Source organism: Phacochoerus africanus, chromosome 3 (genome assembly GCF_016906955.1).
Source record: "Phacochoerus africanus isolate WHEZ1 chromosome 3, ROS_Pafr_v1, whole genome shotgun sequence".
NCBI lineage: Eukaryota > Metazoa > Chordata > Mammalia > Artiodactyla > Suidae > Phacochoerus > Phacochoerus africanus.
Genome location: NC_062546.1, coordinates 77,824,283 through 77,843,233, shown reverse-complemented (window position 1 = coordinate 77,843,233; position 18,951 = coordinate 77,824,283). Strand labels below are relative to the sequence as shown.

Sequence of the window (18,951 nt, the reverse complement as noted above, 5' to 3'; positions counted from 1 at the left end):
TCGGGAGCTTGGGCTTATCAGACACAACTTAGAATAGATTTACAAGGAGATCCTGCTGAATAGCATTGAGACCTTTGTCTAGATACTCATGTTGCAACAGAAGAAAGGCTGGGGGAAAAATGTAATTGTAATGTATACATGTAAGGATAACCTGACTCCCTTGCTGTACATTGGGAAAATAAAAAAAAAAAGAAAAAGAAAAAAGAAATAAGACATGACACCACAAAACTGCTAGAAGAGAACACAGGCAAAACAAATGTTTTATTTTAGGTCAGTCTCCCAAGGAAAGAGAAATAAAAACAAAAATAAACAAATGGGACTTAATCAAACTACAAGCTTTTGCACAGCAAAGGAAACGATAAAAAAATAAAAATACAACTTACAGAATGGGAGAAAATACTTGCAAATGATGCAAGCAACAAGGGCTTAATCTCTAAAATTTATAAACAACTCATGCAACTGAGCAATAAAAAAACAAACAACCCACTGGAAAAACAGGCAGAAGACCTAAATAGACATTTCTCCAGAGAAGACATACAGATGGCAGTAGGCACATGAAAAGATGCTCAACATCTCTAATTATTAGAGAAATGCAAATCAAAGCTACATTAAGGTTCCACCTCACATGGGTCAGAATGACCACCATTAATAAGACTATAAATAACAAATGTTGGAGATAGTGTGGAGAAAGGGGAACCCTCCTTCACTGTGGGAATGTGAGTTGGTACAACCACTATGGAAAACAGTATGGAGGTTCCTCAGAAAACTAAAAATGGGATTAACATATGATCTTCTTTCATTTATATCATCTGTCTCCTCCCCTTGGCATCTGAACTTTAGCCCTTTAATATTTCTCCTTGAAAAAGAGCCCTGATATATCCACACAAAGTTTGTATAGGTAAGTTTATAGCATCTTTACTTAAATAGGAAAATAACCACCCAAAATGGAAACAACCCATATGTTCATTAACAAGCAAATGTGTGAAAACCTTGTGCCATATCCATAAAATGGAAATTAGTAGCACTAAAACGAAATGAACAATTAATACATGCAAGAACATGGATGACTCTTAAAAATAATATAAATGAAAGATACTGGACATAAAAGAACACATAGTGTGTGATTCCATTTGTATAATATTCTAGAACGGTACTGTTACAGCCAGACTAATTGGATAGAGACAGAGAGCAGATCAGCAGTTGCCTAAGGGCAGGATGTAGAGCAGCTGGGGGATTGATCTTAGGAGACATGGGGAGCCTTTTGAGGGGTGATGAAAATGTTCTACATCTTGGTTGTAGTGGTGTTTGTTACGCAAATGTGTGTATTTGTCACAATGCTTTAGACCAGGAAACGAGTCTGACTAGGAACCATGAGGTTGCAGGTTTGATCCCTGGCCTTGCTCAGTGAGTTAAGGATCTGGCATTGCCGTGAGCTGTGGTGCAGGGCACAGATGCAGCTCAGATCTGGCATTGCTGCAGCTGTGGCGATGGCCGGCAGCTGTAGCTCTGATTTAGACCCCTAGCCTGAGAACGTCCATATGCCAAGGTTGGGGCCCCAAAAAGCCAAAAAAAAAAAAGCTTTACACCATATACTTGATTTTTTAAAATTGACTCTAGGTTTGGCCGACAAAAGGATGAATAATAGCATAAGGCTGAAAGTACTGGATGATGGCTTAAGGTCAAACTTATCCCACTTTGCAACTGTGCTGAGGGTTTGAGGATGGCAAGCTTTCTCATTTCTCTGAAAATATTTACTGGTGATATTTGACAAAGCCCCCCAGTCCCAGCATCCTGGATTTGTTTCTCTAAGATAATACAAGAAAGAAACATAAGAAATGTCAAAGTCTCACACCATAGCGTAAAACATTTAAAGTAACCCTCCAAAAAAACCTTGGCATGCCAAGACTGTAGGAATTCTATCAGGAACTTAGCCAGTAGTGGGAAAGGACTAGATGCAGAAATGATAGAAAAAAGAAATGAAGGAATGGATTGATTCTGAAAAGTAGCTGGTGAAAGAGGACCAAAAAAAAAAAATCATATTACTCTTCACTTGAAATATAGAAAGAAAATTCCCAATATTTCTGAACCAAGAGTTGAGATTGGGTGAAGCAATCCAGTCCTCTCAACAAGCCATAACACCACAAAAACAACAAAACACCAACAAAAAGCCCCCACTGGAACCAAAACCTATAACTAGAAAATATCGCACATGGGAACTTTTTTTGTGATATTTGGTCTGCACCTTGACATCTCGTCAAGATGCAAGTAATAAGAAAACCTGAAGATTAGCTAATGAAAATGTAGGAATTTCTGTACAAACCTGGAATCTACCAAAAATGCTTTATTTTATTGATAAGTCACACAAATTCCCCAGTGTGGTACATGGACAGAGTGAGAGCTAAGTAAATCTTTGCTAGAAGGAAGAGGGGGGGAGAGAGAGGGAACAGAGGATCATGTTTTAAGTTGTAGCTGAAATCTATATATCTAAAGACAGAAAAATTGTATCTGATAAAAAATTCAGTAAATGAAAGATGTTAACATTTTTCATTTACTTTGTACTACCTCCCCCCAAGTAACCTGTTGATTAGGGATTAAAATATTTATGTAGAATCATTTCAGAAGTCCATAATTACAAAAGGCATACATGGGGATGGCTGATTAGAATGGATTCCTATCTTTTTATTCCTCCCTCAGCAAACTCTAGGTGAGGAAGGAGGAAACATGTTTAGATGGTTCAGTGGATGTCCTGTCCTCAACCAAGCATCTGGCTTCAGGAGCAGGAAATGGGCCATGGTTATTTAGTAGCCATGGCAGTTCAACTGAAGGATGATCAATGAACTTCAACTCAGATGCAGGATAGAAGATAACTCTCATTCAAGCTAATGGGGAACTGGAATTAGACTCACGGTGTTAGAAAGTGAAAAAAGGATAAATCTTCCTAAAGGAGAAAAATTGTCACTTTGGCCTTTAGCCCAAGGCCCTTTGATAGTCCATGATATAGAAGTTTGAATTTTCGAATGATCTTTTTCAGTTTAGATTCTTATCACTGTTCTTTGTTAGTATTACTTAGTATATTTTCTCAGAAAAAAAGCTAGAAATTGCCTTCTTTCCTCCAGGAGAGAGTAACTGAGCATTACAAAGGTTTTCTGCCAAAAGCATGGAGCCTCAGATAAGTAATCTCATCCTTCACCCATGATAAATAAGCTATTAAAAAGCAAGGGGGAAAAAAAGGTAACAGTTGGAATGTCTGAAATGCACAGACGATGTTGTGGAAACCTCATTTATAAGAGCACGAGCCTTCTCCATTGTTTAGCCACAATACTAGAGTCTTCTCTATTTATATATTTGTTTGGGGATTTTTCTCTTCCCCAGGCTGAAGTGCTCTGTGCATGAGACTGAAAAGCTGCCAGAACTAGTCCATCTGGCTGGCCAAATGGATTGCGCTTACTGGAGCACTGCCAGATGTATATCAGTAGAAAGTTTAATTTCTGGACAATCTAAGGCACCACTTCCTTCCTTAGAAACCACATTTCTATTTTCCAGAAATTCCTTCAGTTGGCCTGAGTGTCATCACCTAGTGTTGGCCCCTATAAGTCTGGAACCAGTCTCCAAAGCTCACCCTGCTCAAGATTGCAACCTCTCCTCGCCACCAAGTTCAAAGCAGTAAAATGAGTTTGACAAAAAGGTTTGTGCCAAGTGAAAAATCATTGTGTTACATTTGATTACATTTGTCTGACCTTGAACAATCTTAGGAGCCAGAGTAGTCATTTCAGTTAAGTAACTTAGTTTAAATTGCTTAATTAAGAAATAAAATTTCATGGAATTCCCTAGATTAATTTGCACTTATATACTTAAGAGCATCAACATTTATAATCAATTTAAAGAGGAAATAGGCCTAGAGTATTTTATAGTTTGCAGTGAAACCTAATTGGATTCGTTTGGACTGAAATAGGAAATACAGAGAGATCTGATATATTTTTAATTTCCCACATCTTAAGGACAATAATGGACATTTAATCTTTCTGAGACACTGAGTTTTAGACTTGAAATTATAATCCATGATTGGTAATTGTGGATTTTGAAGATAAACTGGCTGATTCCCCTGTGTTCTTACCTTTCACGGAAGGCACATGGCAGGGCTAGATTGCAAGAAGCAGGGCTGGCGTCCACACAAGTCCTAAGTGGGTGATGGGCAACAGAGGAGAGTGCCTGGGACCATCAGGGGCCTTGTCAGCCTCTGGATGCGCTTTCTACCCAAACTTTTCACTCCTCATTTTTAAAATGATAGTGTCAGGATTAGATATGAATGTTTAGGAAGATTCTGTCTGAGATGTAGGAAGGGATTTGAGGAGGAACAGACAGAGCTAGAACATTTTTGAGCCCATGTTTCTATCCTGGTCAGAGATCCTGAGATACCTGGAAGTAAGACATCAGTATGAGAAATGGAGAAGATATATTCTGGGTAACAGTAAAAAGAACTTGGCCATCTCCTGAGAGAAGATAAGGGGGAGGTGAGGGATGAGGAGCGAGAGAAGGTAAAAAGGACATAGGTTTCTGCCTGGGGAGAAAGCTGGGCACCCACACATCCATATATCCATCCATGTTTGTCTGGGGATATGCTGGTTAATGCCTGTACCATCCCTTATTCTCCACTGTGCCCTAGTTGGGCAGATAAGTTTACATGACCACTCTGATAGAAGAATGAATGGCAACCGCATTGAGAATTCTAAGGAAGAGATTTGCTCAAGGGAGTTTGGGACGTATTATGTTTTAGATACCTGTCACATAATTATATTTATTCACTCACCTTTTACAAACCTTTGTTTAAATCTCCCTTTCTCAGTGACGTCCCCCTGATCACCTTATTTAATCCTTCAACCTGCTCTTTGGCCCATTCCTGATCTCCCTTACCCTGGTCTTTTTCTTTAATCTGAGTACTTAACTCAGCCATCATACTGCATAATTTACTTATTTAGCATGTTCCTTGATCACAGCCTGTAAATGCTATGATGGATCTCCTTGAGGACAAGGACTTTGGTCTCTTCTGTTCCCCGCTGTACTCCAAGTTCTTACAACAGCGCCTGCTATTTAGTAGGTGATCAACAAATATTTTTGGAAGAACGAGTGAAGTGGATAAAACTGACAAATATGTATTCAGTGCATATTGCTTTCTGAGCTCATGTGTCTATCCTAGTCTGAGATGTTCAACAAATTCCAGCATGTTCAATAGAAAGTGAATACACATAATTTTGAGCTCAAGAGAGGGTCTGGACTAGAGTTCTGAAAGTATATGTCAATAATAAGCATATCATGTTTGAGCTGTGGCAACGATTCATACCCCTTAGTGAAATATTTTAAGTGAGCTAAGAAGGTGGCTCAGGACAAAGCCGAGATTAATCGTGATTAGGGGAAGAACTATAGGAAATATAGAAATATAGGGAAACCAAGTAGGAGTAAAATATGCAGAAATAAAATATGCAGAAACAAGAAAGCAGTGTTATGGAAACAGAGGGAGATTAGAAAAAATCTTTTAAAGACCATCAAAAGCATGAAGTAAACCATATTATTTGAGTAAAGCCAGAAATGCCATTATATTTATTAGGAAGATAGTTGCTATGAAATGGTGTGCCCCTGAAATTCCTGTGTCAAAGCCCTAACCCCTAATGTGACTGTGTTTGGAGGGAGGGCATTTACAGAGGTAACTGAGGTTAAATAAATTCATAAGGGGCCGGGGGGGGGGGGGGCAATGCAATAAGACTGGTGTCCCAATAAAAAAAGAGACACTGAGGTTACGCCCTTTCAGTGGAAAGGCCATGTGGGATGTGGAGAGGAGGCAGCCATCCTCCAGCCAAGCAAAGAGGCCTCAGGAGAAATCCATTCTGCCAATACTTTGATCTTGGACTTTCAGCCTCCAAAACTGTGAGAAATAAATTTCCATTGTTTGAGCCACCCTGTCTGTGGCATTTTTTAAGGCTTTCATAACCCTGACCAGACAAATACAGTGGTCACTACTGATACTGGAATAACAACATTTTCAGAAGTAGTAAAGGCTGATACCGTAGGGCAGCAGGGTCCAGAGTGAAACAGGGGATGGGAGTGAGCATAATTCCACTTATACAGAACTGCAGCTATGTGGGAGGAGAAAAAGAGCCCAGGAACCAGAGAGGCAATGTCGAAGCTCCAGGAGACAACTTTTAAAATGTGACTGCCACAGATTTCCAACAGACAAGCTGATCATCTTCACACTATAATATAATAAAGAATGCAGTATGTGTAATTATACACACCAATGAGAGCTTATTTATTTTTTAACTGAAGAAGTCTTGGGAGAGTAATTAATTTGCATCAGGCAGAAGAATCTTACAAGAACATTAGTGATGAAGTTTGCACTCTTTCAGTATAATTTTAATATCACTACGTCAGCTGGACCTTCTAATCTAAATTGTACTGTGTTGATGCTATGCCCCAAGCTGTAGTAAGTTTAGGGCTTGCATGCGTTGCATATGTAAGTGCCCAGGCTAGGGGTCAAATCGAAACTACAGCTGCTAGCCTACACCACAGCGACAGCAATGTGGGATCCAAGCCATAGCTGCAACCTACACCACAACTCACAGCACCACCAGACCTTTAATGAACTCATTCAGGCCAAGGATTGACCCCACATCCCCATGGACACTAGTCAGGTTCATTACCACTGAGCCATGACGGGAGCTTCCTCAGATTCTTTACTGCACTTCTTGTCATTTTTTTCTCAGAGTTTATCATTAACAATTGAAAGTGAGGACAGAGTTTTTCTTTCCAGAGGACATAATTTGCTCCTACTAACAGAACTTCCCTGAACTGGAGTTCCCATCATGGTGCAGCAGAAGTGAATCCGACTAGGAACCATGAAGTTGCAGGTTTGATCACTGGCTTCGTTCAGTGGGTCAGGGATACAGCATTGGGGTGAGCTGTGGTGTGGGTTATAGACACGGCTCGGATCTGGCGTTGCTGTGGCTGTGGGGTAGGCTGGCAGTTGTAGCTCCGATTAGAGCCCTGGTCTGGGAACCTCCATATGCCAAGGGTGTGGCCCTAAAAAGCAAAAAAAAAAAAAGAACTTCCCTGAATTAGCATATTATGATTTTCACAGTGAGTATGAGATCACTATGTCCTAATTCCTCTCTCTCTCTTAGTGAACCCACTCCTGCAGTTACTCCACATATTCCCTGCATCACCAATTTCCCATCATAACACCAACATGCTGGTCGTCTCCAAAATTGAAAGATAATAGAACATACGTTTTACTCACATTACTCAAGGGTTCAGCCCTTTGACTTCTTATCTTCTCTAGAAAACTCACATCTTGGAAGGTCTCATGGTGATTTCTCGGAGATCAGAGATACATAGCATCTCTAAGGTGATAACTCCTAAATCTTTCTCCCAGCTTCAGTCTGGTAAACCTAGGCATTGAAAACTAACATGTAAAAAAAAAGGAACCCTCTCTCTCACCACTATCTCTAACTCAACTCCTATCCACTAATATTCTATCCAGCAATAAACTGCTTAATTCACCCAGGTGTGCAGGTTAAAACGTAGCCGTCACTAGTGAAATTTCTTTCTTTCCCAATCCATCACCAAAGCTATGTTTGTTCAAGCTTAAAACAAAACAAACACGGTGCTCAGAAAGGCCCCATCAGGTAGCTGGGTAAGTCCAAGATTATTCCAAAGCTTCCTAATGATTCACTTACTCTGTGTGTCCCCATTGGCCCTGACACAGGCCCCACACCCCCACTTGGAGCAAATGCGAATTCAAAGAGAGTCAAGCTTGGAAGCTGAATCCCCTCCCTCTCCAAACATCTCAAAATCGTCCCCACAGCTGATTTGGGGGTTACCACTTGGCTATCTGGAGGTTCCCCCAGCCCTTTAAGGTGTACAAAAGTGGTGAAAAGTCTTATATTACAAATAAAAAGAGAACCAGGCCTCCAACTTCTGGAAGAACAGCTCCCTCGAGGCCAGGCTTCTCTCTCACACACACACACACCGGCCCCTGCGGGTCTGGGCTTGTCCTGCCAAGACCCCCACTGTACTCCTGCGCATCCCATTGTCCTTCTGAGTATATCACTCTGGCTGAGACCACCAAGGTGTGACCCCACACTTCCCAGGAGGGGCTCTGTGGCCAAAATCTTCCCTACATACAGCACCAGGCCAGGAGCGGTCCCCAAGCGTGACCCTCTGGAAATGAGACTGGACTGAGTGAGAGGACGGGAGGTCGGGTGGGCTTAGGGCTGGGGTGGGGGCTCATGAACTCCGACCTTTGGAAGCCGTTGACCTTACTGTGGCAGTGCCTGGCCCCGCTGGTCAGTAAGAGCGCCCGTGCATCCTGAACACAGCTATCGGTGGAGAACTTGCAGCAGCTGTTGATGATGGCAGGCTGTGGGAGCTCGTCGACGAGGTGCACTTTGCAGGAGATGCTGACCTGGCAGCAGAGGTTGTGCAGACTGAACATTCAGCTGGACCTCCAGCGCGTCTCCAGGCCGTGCGTGAGTGCGATGGAGGACAGCTGGGTTAAGTTTAACTTTGAGTTTGCACCGCCCATTGACCCTAAAGGTCACATGTGTTTCCCAGCGCAGGCGCGCAGCCTGCTCTGGAGGGAATTGCAGTAAGGCCCGGTGCAGCGGATTTGCAATAAGGCCAGGTGCAGCGGATTTGCAACCAGGTCATGCACGGTGAGCTCCTCCATCCACAGGTCGCTGGCATCGAAGGCCTAGCAGTTGGTTGGTAAAGTCCGTTATCACTAGGATGCCCTGTGTGCCCTGGTGTTGGACTTGAAGATGGTGCAGAACTTGCCCAAAAGTCCCAGAGCTCCAGCCTGAACTGCTGGGCCTCCCTCAGGATAGTGGTCGTCTTGCAGCCAATCCGGTTGCTGTATGTTTATGGGGACTCAGCTGTGCCATCCTGCAGGCTCTCCAGGATGTCCTTTTGACCATGTCCTCCTGTCGCTGGCGAGGAGGAACTTGAGCAGGTGATAGTATGTGGGAAGGGTGTGGGGGGGTGCTGGACAAGGCCCTCAGACCGACTTTCAGGAGCCACGCATGATCCCCACCTGCAGTTCCAGCCTCTGCTGATTACCCCCATACCACTGGCAGCTAGTTCATGGACAACTGAAATGTCCCCTTACCTGATATTCTTGCTTCTTCTCTTGCCAACCTAGTTTATTCCCCACATAAAAGCCAAGATATTATTCTATTAACATAAATCCTATCTGGGCACTCCTGTGGTGGTCATTAGTGCCACCCCCTGACTATTCTGCTCCCTGTCCCTTTGGATACATCATAATGAGCTAATTACCTACCTCCATGTGGGAGTGTGGGGTCCTTTGGCATGTTCTGGCCAATAAGTAGTAAGCAAAAAAAATGACACCTACATTGAGTTGAAGCATTTAATTGCTGTTTCCAAACTCTCCGGGACATACAGTTCCCACTGCCACCAGGACTAGTATGATCTGACAGTGGTGACTCCATGAGCCTGGGTCCCAGAATGAGGATAAGGATGGAAGGATGGTTAACAGAGAGCCAATAGATATACTACTACTTCTTTTTTTTTTTTTCTTTTCTTTTTAGGGCTGCACCCATAGCATATGGAAGTTCCCAGGCTAGGGGTTGAATTGGAACTGTAGCCACTGGCCTACACCACAGTCACAGCAACGTGGGATCCAAGCCACATCTGCAACCACAGCTCACGACAACGCCAGATCCCCAACCCACTGAATGCGAGGCCAGGGATTGAACCCACATCCTCATGGTTACTAGTCAGATGTGCCACAATGGGAACTCCCAATATACTACTACTTCTGAGAAACTTTCAGGCTAATTTTGCCCTCCTCAGTAAAGGGAAATGGGGTTTCTCTCCTAAGCATGCACAAAGACAAATACTTGCTCTGTCTTGCAGGTACTCCATCCAGGCAGGGCCTCATGTCCCCATTGGTATAAAAGTGCTGGTTAAAATTGTTTAGGCCCCAGCACACCAGCAAGTACTTATATGGTCTGCACAACTTAATATCCAGAATCTAGGCTCCAGGACACCCCTCCTCCAGTCACTGAATAAAGAATAGAATCTTTATCTGAGAGATAGCTCTTCTTTAAGAAATCTAAATAGATACAGAATGTTGCCTTCGGGATGGATTAGCAATGGGATCCTGCTGTGTAGCACTGGGAACTCTGTCTAGTCACTTATGATGGAACATGTAATGTGAGAAAAAAGAATGTATACATATATGTGTAACTGGGTCACCATGCTGTATAGTAGAAAATATATATAAATAAATGATAAAAAAAAGAAATCTAATGACACAAAGTGATATTTGGTGACAATCATACTACAAGTGTGTACTTTATATTCTAAGCATTTGTACCTTCATACTCCACTTTCTCCATGGACTTTCAAGCAGCCTTTGTTTACAGAGGCCTACTTACACTTTTTCCTTTCCTCAGCAAGTGCTACCATATGAGACCACCAGGATGTGCACTGCATCATCTGAATTAAAGTTACTAAACTGCACTTTGTTATCAAAGGTCTCTGTAAGGACTGTCATGATTCTTCTGAATTTCATGTAACATCGTTGCTGAGAATGTTTACGTTTAGATCATGTATGTCCCTTTTTAACGTAGAAAATCTTTTTCAAGTATGATATGGAGAAAAATTATCTCCTTCAGGAACAAAGTGCTAGTGCTAAGGTCTCACTATAGTTTCCTCTGCATATTGGTGGCTGAGAAACTTTGAGGATTTTCTATTTAATTCCAGAAGCTGTATTGATTCCTATTGTTGGAGTACTGCCTTTATCCTCTTACCTCAAACCTTTCTATGCCACCATACAGTCAGGCCAGGGAAGCTGCATACTCATCACAAATGTCTGTGTGTGGCTACATGAAAGAGAACAGACGAGAGAGCTTGCTAGAGTGGAAGAAACAGAGGGAGGGAGGAGTACCAGGAGCCAGTGAAACTACATGGCATCAGATTGTGGCTCAAATCCCATGTTGGCCATTTTATTGTCACAATTTACATATCTTCTGTAAGCTTTGGTTTCCTCATCTATAAGCTGGTAATGAAAACTGCCGCCTCAGAGAGTTATTGGGAGGATTGGTAAAAAACACCTAAACAATGAGTAGTTCTGGTTCTTAGCAACAGATTAATAAATGGTAGCTCAGATTGCTCTTATTATTAATGTCACTGAAGAAGAAAGATGAGGGGAAAATGCCAGCAAAGAAATCAACAGCTTCAAAATGGAACAATTAGTGAGTTGTCTGTAGTGCATTTTCTCTGATGTGTACAAAGCCTCAGACCTCCAGGAAATGTTTTTCCTCCAAGAATTCTGTTCTTTCTTTCTTTCAGAATTCATGACTCATTATGGCCAGTGCTTTGCTCAATTGTATTTATTTGTTCATTCATTCCAAAAAAATTTACTGTGAATCTGCTTTGTGCCAGATACTGAGCTGGGTGCTGGGAAATAATAGCAGGGGTACAGTCCTGCCATTATGGAGTGTACAGCTTAGACAAGGAGGCAGACTAAAGTCTATTACAAAAGGTAATTATGTGCCTCCTCTTGTCACAAGCAACAGTGACCTTATGAGCTATTTCACACACAAGTCTTAATGAATCCTTCTAGGATTATTTATAACTAATGAAAAACTCCTAAAGAGGTGAAAGCTTAATCCACATAAGCAAATCTCTAATGGCAGAAGTTAGGATACTGTGGCACCAAGAGTAAACAGACACTTAAATCCAAATCTCTGCCAAGAACCCCTCAAACCCCACCACATAGTTAACTCCTATTCTGCCAGAAACCAAGGCTTTGGCATTCTTTGCACACATTGACTGTTAGGGATGTTCTCAGCCCCATGCCCCCAATCAGAATCTATTTTACATTTTAAAGAAGAAAAAGTCTTCTTGACTAGATGAGCAAAGAAAAACCCATAACTGAAGGACCAATAGACTTTTTTAATTCTGAGCCATTTAAACATAGAAATATATGAAATAAATTATAAAACAAGAATGTGATGAATCAAGATGAATTAAGTATAATCTTGCAGCACATTAGAATCACCTGGGGGCCTCTAACCATCCCAACCTAGACCAATTAAATAAGCATGCTTGAGATCTGGAAACTGGAATTTGTTTTTCCATTTTAAATCTCCCAGGAGAGTCTCTTATGCAGGCAGGGTTGAGAACTACTGGAGCAGAGGAAGAGAGCCCCAGGGACTGGAGCCTTGCCCAGATTTTGATACATGGGACATGGGAGGAGTGAAACACGGCAGCCTGGCACCAGACCAATGTGAGCAGAGTCAGACTTGAGAATGGCCTCAGATTGGGCTGTGAAGAGAGCGCCTGACCTAAGCTAGTGCCTCTTTGTTGAGACAGTAGAGGAAGGACTGGTTTGGGAGTTTAGGAATTCCTCCACCACAAATACCATTACTTTAAGTTCTACTTTAGTTCATGAACGTTTCTTTAGATTGCTTTTGGGAAACAACGAATATTTTAAGTTTGGTGAATTTGGAAGTAATACTTTTGGTGATATCTAGAAACAAGGGAAATGTGGGATTGAGAAATGTAAAATAAAAGACAAAGTTTTGGCTAAGAGGTGTTTTTTTATTTGTTTTCTTCACAGGTCTCTCCTAGAGGAAAGAAAGCACTGACATAATTAAATGAGGTATTCAACCTGGGGTTACCATCCAGTGCCTCCAAAAGCCAGGCAGGTAGCACAAATGGTGCTAACACTATTGGGAATGGGAAGGTCCAGGAAGCTCCTCTTATGTAGGGCCCTTACCTCAGGAGCTCTGTTGGCCCATGTGGTGACTTGCCCAAAGAATCCTATGAGAAAGTGATAGTAAGTGAAAATAAACTGTAGGTTTCTTATTCTTTTTTTTTTTAACACTGAGTAACTAGATCATAATATACCATGATTGGTATTCTCTTTGTTGTTTCATCTATATTGTTTTATTTCAAAGAAGATGAAAATATTTATGTCCTTATAGTTTCACTTACAATGTTAATGCCACACCGTAATTTCCCTAAAGGATGGTATATTCCCCAACCTTGAATTCTACCAAAATGAGGCTTCCAAAAGCCTAAATCAAGGAGTGAGAGACACCTGTGTTGTTAGATGTCCTTACAGGTAGTGTTTGCAAAAAACCTAATAGTAGTCGAGGCTCCTACCCATCCTAATTCTTTGCATTGCTAAGTTTAAAGATCTGCTATCTAAGCATAAAAGCTAAGCTCAGTTAAGAGTATAGTCTTCTACTTGGGAGTTCTGTTAGACTGCCTTAATATCATTGGAATTATAGGAATCTGAAGAGAGTTATAGGAAATTGAATTTACCAAAATTTATCTTAAGACAAGTATCACCTGTGGTTAAAGAACTATCTTTATAGGCTATTTTGGGATGATGAGTTGTAAAGAGTATAATTGAGTAACAATAGATGGTCAGCAGACCACATTCTAAAGGTGCTGGCAGTTAAATGCAAGAATTTATTTTCATGAGTGTGTTTCCAAACTAGACTGTTGTCTTCAGCATTCTTTGTGTGTGTGTGTGTGTGTGTGTGTGTGTGTGTCTTTTTAGGGTCGCACCTGTGGCATATGGAGGTTCCCAGCTCCGATTGGAGGTTCCAATCGGAGCTGTAGCTGCTGGACCATACCACAGCTACAGCAACGTGGGATCTGAGCCACGTCTGCAACCTACACCACAGCTCACGGCAATACCAGATCCTTTAACCCACTAAGCGAGAGCAGGGATAAAAACCGCGTCCTCATGGATACTAGCCGAGTTCATTACCACTAAGCCACGATGGGAATTCCTCTTCAGCATTCTTTCATCTCTTTCCACTCCTCACATCTTTCCTTCTTCTCTCCATAAATGTGGAGTAAAAATTTTTAAAAGATGAGTTCAGAAATGTATCAAATATTAGTCCTCCTGGGCTGGCCACATTATCATTTCCATCTCTGCCTTGAATCTTACCTTCTTGAAGAGTACCGGTTGCCCCTGAATGTTCCTTTACCCCCTTCTCAATATTTCACTTTATCTTTTGTGTTGGACAGATTCTAAGTGGATTCACCCCGCCATGCTTCCTGTCTTCTGGTATTTATGCCCTTAAATACACTTGCGTGTGTCGGGGGTTGGGGAGGACCTATGACTTGCTTCTAACCAATAGAATATCATAAAAGCAAAAGATGTCCCCTCCATGATTACACTGTTATTTAAAACTATGACTTTTTAATCAGACCTACTCTAGAGAATGCCTTGCTAATATGGAGTTAGCAGCCATGGTGGGAAAGTCCACATAGCAAGGATCTGCAGGCAGCTTGTAAGACCTGAAGGCAACCTTGAGCCTCTAACCAGTAAGAAGCTGGTCTCTCAGCCCTACAACCACAAAGAAATAAATTCTGCCAACAATCAGAGTAAGTTTGGAAGGGGAAGATTTCCCCTATGAGAACTCAACCTAGCTGAGTAATGCCTTCCTATGAGAACTCAGCCCAGCTGACATTTTGATTGAAGCCTCATGAGACTTTAAGCAAAGGAACCAGTAAAGAGGTGCCCAAACTAAAACTGAGACAGTAAACTCGTATTGTTTTAAGCACCTATATTTGTGGTAACCTGTTACACAGCAACAGAAAATGATTACATCTATCCAGAATGCACAAATCAGAATGGTGCTAAAGATGAGGCAAGCTGGGACCAGGTATTATAAGTTGTAACACTCCATCTTATCTGTAGCATTTGCTCCATGGTTGAGTCTTCCGGCTTTCAACAACTCATTTATAAAAGATTTGGTCTTGGGAGTTCCCGTCGTGGCTCAGTGGTTAACGAATCCGACTAGGAACCATGAGGTTGCGGGTTCAATCCCTGGCCTTGCTCAGTGGGTTAAGGATCCAGCATTGCCATGAGCTGTGGTGTAGGTCACAGACGCGGCTCGGATCCCACGTTGCTGTGACTCTGGCGTAGGCCGGTGGCTATAGCTTCGATTAGACCCCTAGCCTGGGAAACTCCATATGCTGCAGGGGCGGCCCTAGAAAAGGCAAAAAGACGAAAAAACTAAAAAATAAAAGATTTGGTCTGTGTGAGTTATTACTGACTCATAAGAGCTCCTCCAAGCTGAAAAACAAGTGGGAGTCAGGCAATATGATGATACCTTTAAAGAGTAAACATGTTTACTTCCTTAAAGAAAAATGGGTCAGTGGAATTCACCAATTGTTCACCAGCATGAGAGAGATAGGGAGTCACTTTACCCTGTGGATGTTGTTTACTATAATCAATATGAGAGGGAATGAAAATTCCAGTGTTTATACCAGATTAGTTCATGTCTTTTGAAGGCAATTTTAAAATAGGTTGATCACCCGTAAAAAGCAAGTGAAAAGTGCCAGTCAGTCAACTCAAAATAGTATCCATCATCTATGCACACTGACTAATCCCATCTAAAATTCTGTTACTTCTTAAATAAAGGATCCAGAGAGTCCTTGCAAATGCACACATCTTTGAAATGATGACATGGAGTCCAGCTGCATGAGTTTCCTTTGAAGGGACTAAGTGGCAGTCCTGGATGACAGATGACATTGCTTAATATACATCAAATATAGGGTGTAGAGAAGAGAACTCTTAGAAAATTCACCAAATGCAAGATGGTGTGATACCTTTACCTAGTATTCTCTATGTGAAGCACTTTACGAACATTAACTTTTCTTCAATTATTACTTTCTAGGACAGTCCAGAGTTGAACACAATTTACAGCAAGAAAGCTGAAGAAATTTTGATTTAGAGTTACAGATCTGCAATGATGATTACATGCATCTTGTCCAATAACTAAATGCTTGTATGTAGTTTTGTAAGTGTGTTCATGTTAATGACCTTTGAAATGTAAGGCTGAAAGAGTAAATTATTTTCATTTGGAGAGAAGGAGAGAATGAGAGAGGAGGGGAAGAGACAGGAAGAGGCAGGGAGGAAGAGAGAGAGAGAAGCCAAGATGACAGGATGAAAGTGGAAGTTTTACACTTTCTTCCCTAAGGACTTACCATCATCCTGCCCCATTTTATTAACACCTGTATATATGTGGAGACAGAACTTTTGCCCATTCCCCCACATTCCCTCCCTGGGAACACCAAGGAAAAGGAGGAGATTCATCAGCTTTTGTTAAGAAAATCCTGATTCTCCTTCCCTACACATAAGCACTAGGTTCTGAATCTTGGAACACTAGAATTGATTCTATGAGGAAGAACCCAGGGCTCCAAAAGGTCACACAACTTGTCCAATAAGAATAAGTTGGCCAGTAATAGAAGCTACCTACCTTTCATTTATGTTCTATCTTCTTCTGGCCACATCACACACAACATCTTGAACGCTTCCAAAGAACTTATGCATACAAGGAAACTGAGGCTAAGAGAGTTTGAGGTATTTGCTCATAGCCACACAATTAATAAATGAGATATGAGGGACTTAGAGCCAGGTCTGTTTAATCCTGAAGACCATAGTCCTTCCATTAAACTAGGCCACTTCTTGAGAATCCAGGATTTTTTTAAATTCCCAGCTAGAGTAACTTTCTTATCAATAAGCTTGAGCCTAGATTTCTAGGTCAAAGGTAAAGTCAAAATTCATCTTTATCTTATGAGAATTTATCTAGAGATTGTTTCTCTTCCACAAATATCTAAAGTTTGGGCTTATGAAAATGTAGGAGATAGCTGCTCTCTTGTGGAGGAGTGTGTGTGTGCGTGTGTGTCTGTGTGTGCCCATGTTCATGCACCCACATGCACACATACCTGTACTCAACGTGAACACATGATACCATTATAACAGGTGCATCAAAAGTTATATGCTCTTTCTGATGTTTCTGCACAGTGATCTGTTTTTATTTTTATTTTTAGGTGTTAATTTGAAGTACAGCTTTTCATTGTCTCTCTTTGCAGGTCTTCATCAGCAGCATTAAAGATGCCTTTGGAAAGTCACAGTGAGCACACAATGGTCAGCATGAGCCATTTCAATCCTGACTAGACTGTGCCTCCTTCAGGCATCGATCTGGCAATAAAGCCTGAGCTTCCTTGCTGTTTCCCCTCAGGAAAGGCAGTGGAAGTTCACAGGCACTGAAGGACCCTAGCAAAGACACCAGACTTCGGGTGGAGCCAGAGTACAACATGGCATGGCTCGTATTTACATGACAAATGGAAGCTTTCCTTGGGATTTCAAGAACAGAAGGTGCATACAGACACAATAGTCTCTCAGCAGTACTTTAATGAGTCAGGGCCCTTGGCTGGATGGATGCTCAGTAACAGGACATTGGTACAGCGAGAATACAAGCAAAGGATGCTTAGGCTTTGCTTGGGCAGGTGTCTCCAAAGGGAGGGAAACATGACTCATGACACTTGAGCTAAGTTAACACTGCTGCCATCACCTTTGGAAAGCAATTTGTAGGCAGGGATCTAGGTTGTTTATAAAAATAACATGAGCAGCAGCTTCAACCTCAGGAGGCTTCATAGGGATAGATTAATAGAAGGATTACAGAAGCTAAGGCTTTTGTTTAAAGAGAGATTACAAAGCATTTAGTTCAGCTCAAGTCAGCCTGAGGCTTAGCTGCTAAAATGCCCCCTTTTCTCTGCTCTGTCATGAGTTTTGCTCTACCTTAGTGCTCATATGTGAAGATGAAGATCAGCCTTTATTTGGAATAATCATGGATGAGGTTGTTGGTCTCTCTCCTTTCTATTAATATGAATTCAGATAACATGAGGATTAGAAGAGATTCTAATCAACTGACCAATATTAGCTTTTCAAGTAACAAGCGTGAGTGATTTCTAACGTACTTGAAGGTGAAAAGGAAACATGCAGCAAAAGTGGACGCAACAAGGTCAACACCTACAGAGATTTTCATAAAGTTGTGGCCTCTGTGTTCCAAATTGTCTAAAGTACCAACTTTCTAGGTTAGGGGAGTAAAAAATACAGATTTAAAAACACTCAATCTATTTCCTCCTCCTGAGACTGAAGTGGATGGACTGCATGGCTGACCCGTGACTGCAAAAGCCTACACACTCAGGAAGTGACTTTAAAAAATGAATTGACTAAAACCCAGCCAATTTGTCAACGATTTGTAGAACCAGCCTTTGTTCAGTTAGGAATCATTCCTGATCTTCTCTAGGTCAGGGAGCTTTTCTGCTTCAGTGAATCTTTCCCTTTCTTTGGGAATTAAAACCTAAAGAAAAATGATACAATTCCAATGGAACCATATACAAAATTAGCACCTGGTGAGTCTTCAGGAGGTTCAGCTGAAAAATTGAAAGCAGATGGCCCTGGAGGAGAGGCTTCTGTTGCACCTTGAGTGGAAGTCTCAACAGTCAACATAGTAATGTCATGCTGATTTTATTACCATAACATAGTGGCTCAGGGGAAAAAAAAAAAAAAAAGCTTTCATGGAAAGTGCCCCCAGACATTTTAGAGTCCACAATAGCAAAGATCCCTAAGTCAATGTTATTTTTTGAGTTTCTTTGGAAAGTACTATCCTTTATGGGCTGGATGAAATTTCCAATGTTTTCACTATGAATGAGAGGGGGCATGGCTGTCACTTTTTATTCTAATGATATCTGTTCATACCATCTACCTACTAGGCACTGCTGGTAGATGGACAATATAAAGGCACAAAACCTCGTCCCATGAAGCTCATGAAATAATAAAGCAGTAGTTCTCAAATGATGGGAGGGGGGAATTCCTGGACCAATGTCTAAGAGTAGTACCTCATAGGTATTTGTTAGAAACACCAGGAACTAAGGTAGATGGGCACATCAGCAAGGTCTTAAAAGGCTCTGGTTGATCTGATGCAGGTGCCACTGAAACAGGGAGACCAGATAGTGAATTAAAAACTGTAATGCTGGGAATATAACAAGCAAACAAGAAAGGCTACTATGGGAACTTAGAAAAAGTAGAGTTAACTTACAGACAGCATATTCCAG

General features: G+C 41.5%; 1 long non-coding RNA gene across 1 annotated transcript; it reads right to left on the bottom strand.

Annotated features, from left to right (window-relative positions):
* Positions 1-5,893: 5,893 nt before the first annotated feature.
* On the bottom strand, positions 5,894-8,713 carry LOC125122153 (uncharacterized). The gene is made up of 3 exons (XR_007133710.1): positions 8,292-8,713; positions 7,289-7,439; positions 5,894-6,245 (listed from the first exon to the last, which is right to left on the bottom strand). It is a non-coding gene; the product is annotated as an uncharacterized LOC125122153 (long non-coding RNA).
* Between the last annotated feature and the right edge of the window lie 10,238 nt (positions 8,714-18,951).